Here is a 4,947-nt window from a genome sequence, read left to right as displayed (position 1 = left end):
TTACTTACCCCAAAGCCTGCCTTCCAGTTGCTTCAGATAAGGCAGATCCACTAATTCAGTCAGTGACAAGACAGTTTAGGTGCATGGACATTCCTGAGTCTAAGGACAAAGAGGAACCAAGATAAGGTCATGATGAGCAGCTGGGCAAGTGAATAAAGGGGTGGGGAAAAGGCTGGTGACAGGGATAGTGAGAGGAGAAGAATTAGCACTGCTTTAACACCGAATAGACCTAGATCGGAATCTAGTCTCTGATGCCTGACTTTGGGAAAGTAATTTCTGTTCTCTGGCCCTCAATTTCTTCAGCTGTAAAATGAGGATACTGACATCTACTTGAAGACATTTTGTGAAGATTAAACAAGATAATGCATGTAAAGCACTTAGTGTGGTGCTTGCCACTTAGTAAATGCTTAGCAAATACCAAGCATCATTGTTATGAGTAAATGGATGTTTTTGCATCTCAACAAAGAGAAACTGGTGTTTTATACTTCATGGAAAACTTGCATATAGCAGAGTTAATTCCTGAAATGTCTTCCTTTGGAGGCTTAGGATAGAGGGGAAATCTGTCCTTTCAAGACAGGTGAATAATCTGGGAAGTCTAGTTCTTTATCATGTGCCTCTGAGTTTCCTTGTCCTATATAAACTGTAACTTCTGCGACTCAGTGAAAAGGAAGAAACTTTATGTTTATGAAATTGGGAGAGTAAGATCTGCCTCAGGGTCCCAACATCAGGCGCAGCACTACATTTTGATTCCACCCCTACTCTTTGCCTTTCTCGAGTTCTTTGTTATTTCTTTCTACCAAATAAGAAGGTGAGAATGTAGCAAAGAGAAGGTGACAGGCAGAGTTGTTTGCAAAGAGGGAAGGAGACCCCAGCCAGTCCCAGGAATGGTGTGAGTGGAATTCACAGAAATTGTTCCTTCAAGTCTTTGACTTTACAGTCCCCAGCAAGAATTGGGGGTGGGGTAAGGAATGTGGGCCCAGGAGGGCTTGACATCATCCCCAAAGTTGACAATTAGGATTTTCTGTATGGTTTCCCTGCTTCAGAAAATGTTAATTTGTTGCAATTCGAAAAAAATGATAGAGTGGGACTGAGGACTCAGCAGATGGTGCAAGATAGAGAAATCTCTTTTTGTTTGAATTGGACTGCAGCCCCCACCCCACCGTGCTTCTTCTCCCAGTGATTCTCTGCAACCTCTAGTATCACCAAGGAGAGCCTGAGCTAGGAAGGGAAATCTGGAGTGAGGCAGCTGGCTAGAAACAGTGCGAGAGGCTCCCCTCCTGTTTCATCCTGTCAAGCTATGTCCCACCTGCTTGGCTACCCCTCCCATCTCCATTGTTCAGCCAGACAAAAGATAATTATGGAAAAAACAGCCTGCACCCAGCAGGAAGGCTGTTAAAACTAACAAATTTCCAAACCAAGCTGGAGTAGACAAGCCAGCCTTTAGGGGCTCCTGGAATTCATTCTGCACCCATCACTGGCATGGAACACCATCTGTTCTATTTTATGAGGACAATTTTGTGTCTGACATCTGGGAAAATGGACACCTACTCTCTGGAGTCTCTGCCCCAAGCATAAGTACTCCAAGATAGTCACTTACCATCATTAAGACTATCCTTGCCATCAACCCCATCAGTACTCTCATTCCTCTATTCATTCAGCAAGCACTTGTTGAAACGCACTATGTGTGGGACACTGGGATAGGTACTAGAAAACAAAGATGAGTAAGGCATAGACCCTGTCGTGAAGAAGGTTCTAGAAGGGAAAACAAACATATACACAGAGAACAGGGAAAAGCAGCTTAAAAGGGGTCTGGAGGAAGGGGACTGGAGCTTCCCAGACCAGGCCGCTCAGGTATGGCTCCGGGGAAAAGGGGCAGAATCGCACATAGGAAACCTCTGTCTAGCAGACAGACAGCCTTTGAACAAATATAAGATCTTATATTTCAACATTCTGAACTCAGTTTTTTAAAAGATCAAATTGCTGAGGAATTACAAGCATTTTTGAGATTTTGCCTGCCTGCACGTAGCTCCCGCTTCCGTGCCCACGACGGCGAGTGCCTCTGCCCCCTGCAGACCTTGGAATGCAGGGCTAGAGCAGCCCCACTTAGAAGGCTGCATTTCCAGAGAAAAGCAAGCATAAACTAACAAAGCCAAACAAATAGAGAGGGATATCGGCATGGATATCAGTAAATTCGGGGTACCCATGGTACAGAGAGACTGAGAGAGTCATCTTTTATGTCATCAAACACAGACACTACTTCCCTGCAGCCATTACCCCCAGCCCTCTACTGCCCTGGCCTAGACCAACTCTCTGCCAAACTTCTGAGGCTCAGGAACGCCCAAGTCACAGGCCCACCCATAGAGGCCAAGGTCCTCCCAAGGCCCAGACACTCCCACTGAGGCCAAGGGCTGCCCTAAGGAACAACCCGCCCATAGACTGGTCACAAAGGCCCAGGCCCAACTAAGGCCCAGTCGCTGCCGAGGTCCAGGGCTCCAAAGGACCAACCAACCACGTAACCAGGTTGCGGAGGCCCAGGGCCCCTGAGGCCCAACACACCACGTAGCCCGGGCGCCAAGGCCCAGTGACCCTGACACCCAACCCAACCTCAGCCCAGACCCCTAGGCACAGGCTCCCCGAGGCCCAAGCCAACCAATGCCCAGCTGCTGATACCCAGGCCCCCTGAGGCCCAAACAACCCGCTCGAGGCCTAAACCACCCGCCCGAGGCCCAACCCTCCTGCAGCCTGGTCGCTGACGCCCAGGCCACCAGAGGCCCAAACTGCCTGCCCTAGGCTCAACCCAACTGCCCGAGGCCCAAACAGCCCGCCACCGAGGCCCAAGCCCAACTGAGTCCCAAAAAAGTTAATCTGAGTTAAGCAATAAGGAGAGTGAAAAGGGAAGACAACATCCTAATCACATCTTCCTGGAGGTAATCAGAAAACATAAAAAATTACCAAAACACATACTTAATTAATTATTAGGGCCACAGATAAACATTAAACATGCCCAAGAAGTAAAAGCAGATGACCATATCAGCACATGTCCAGAAAAAAGATAAAATATCTGAGACAAATGAACCAGACGTAGACCTTCTCTTCATGCTTGAAGGAGGGCAGGCGTTGGAGATACCTGAGAAAGAATTCAGAAAAATGATTATAAAATGTCTCAAAACACTTTACAATGGAGTTGAGAAAAATAAGGAAGAAGTCAGAAAAGTGCTACAGGAACAATCAAACAAGATAGATACAGCATTGGTAACAATCCAAAACCTACAGAAAGAGGTCCAAACAATCAACAACAAAATGGCAGAAATAGAAAACTCCCTGAAAGGGCAGAGGAGTAGAATAGATGAGATGGAAGGAAGAATCAGTGAGCTAGAAGACAAGTCTCTCAATACCACTAAGCTAGAAGAACAAACCCAAAAAGGGTAAAAAATTCAGAGGAAGGTCTAAGATTCATGTTGGACAACATGAAGAGCAATAACCTAAGAATTATTGGCATTCCAGAACAAAATGAGTCACACAAGTCCACAGAGGAAATAGTCGAAGAACTACTGAAAAAAAAAAAAATTTCTCTAACATCCTCAAGGGCAAAACGATAGACATCTAAGAAGCCCAACGAAGTCCAGGAAGGGTGGACTCCAAAAGAAAATCACCAAGACATATCATAGTCAAGCTCTCCAAACTCAAAGACAAGGAGACACTCCTGAAAGCAGCAAGAGAAAACAGAGGGGTCACATACAAGTGCAAACAAGTCAGACTAAGCTCAGACTTCTCAGCAGGAACCATGCAAGCAAGAAGGCAATGGGGAGACATATATAAAACACTGCAAGAAAAAAATTGCCAACCAAGGATCCTTTATCCAGCAAAGCTATCAATCAAATATGAGGGTGTAATCAAAACATTCCAAGATAAACAGAAGCTATGGGACTTCACCAAAGCCAACCCTGCACTACAAAACATCCTAATGGGAGTTCTGTGGACCGAGAACCAACAAGAACAGACAACAACCAGAGATTGACATACGTGGCAGCATCTCCCTGAATTAAGTCCACAGAAAGAAGAAATGTTAACAAAACAAAACTATAAGAACAAACTGAGAGGACTCTGGGAGGGCAGTCTATGACCAAAATAAGTACAATGCAAAAGAAGGTGAACACATAGGAACAGAGATCCAGACAATGAGAAGGTCAGGTAGACTACAGGATAAAATAGACTGCACTAAATGGACAGATAATTCAATGGACCATAAGGTAACCTCAAAGAAAATTAACACTTCACAGCATACCAAGAGAATGAGAATCCAAGAAGAATATGAAAACTTTAAAACTATAAGGAAACGCACAAGAAAGAGCACACAAATCATGAATTCAGCAGAGAAGAATAAACAAAACAAAGAAGCAGCAACACCACAAAAAAATGAATATAATGACAACAAATAATATCTATTGATAATTACACTGAACATAAATGGATTGAGTGCACCTGTTAAGAGACGGAGGGTGGCAGAATGGATAAGAAAAAAAGATCCCTCAATATGTTGTCTCCTGGAGACGCATCTCACACACAGAAACAGAAACAGATTAAAAGTGAAAGGATGGGAAAAAATATACCAAGATAACTGCAATAAAAAGCGCACAGGAGTGGCAGTACGAAACTCGGATAAAATAAACTTTAAGGCAAAAGCCAGCATAATAGATAAAGATGGACATTATCTCATGCTTAATGGACAATTGAACAAAATGAAATAGCCATATTAAATACCTATGTTCCCAATGAAAGAGTGCCAAAATATCTAATACAAACTCTAATAGATTTGAAGAAAGAAATAGATGAATCTACAATAATAGTGGGTGACTTTAATACACCACTTTCAAAAATGGATAGAACAACCAGAAAGAAAGTTGACAAAGACACAGAAGAACTAAACAACACAATCAACCAACTGGA

The sequence above is a fragment of the Chrysochloris asiatica genome, unplaced genomic scaffold, assembly GCF_000296735.1.
Source record: "Chrysochloris asiatica unplaced genomic scaffold, ChrAsi1.0 scaffold00118, whole genome shotgun sequence".
Taxonomy (NCBI): Eukaryota; Metazoa; Chordata; class Mammalia; order Afrosoricida; family Chrysochloridae; genus Chrysochloris; species Chrysochloris asiatica.
The sequence above is the reverse complement of the archived record's forward strand: the minus strand, read 5'-3'. Positions refer to the sequence as shown.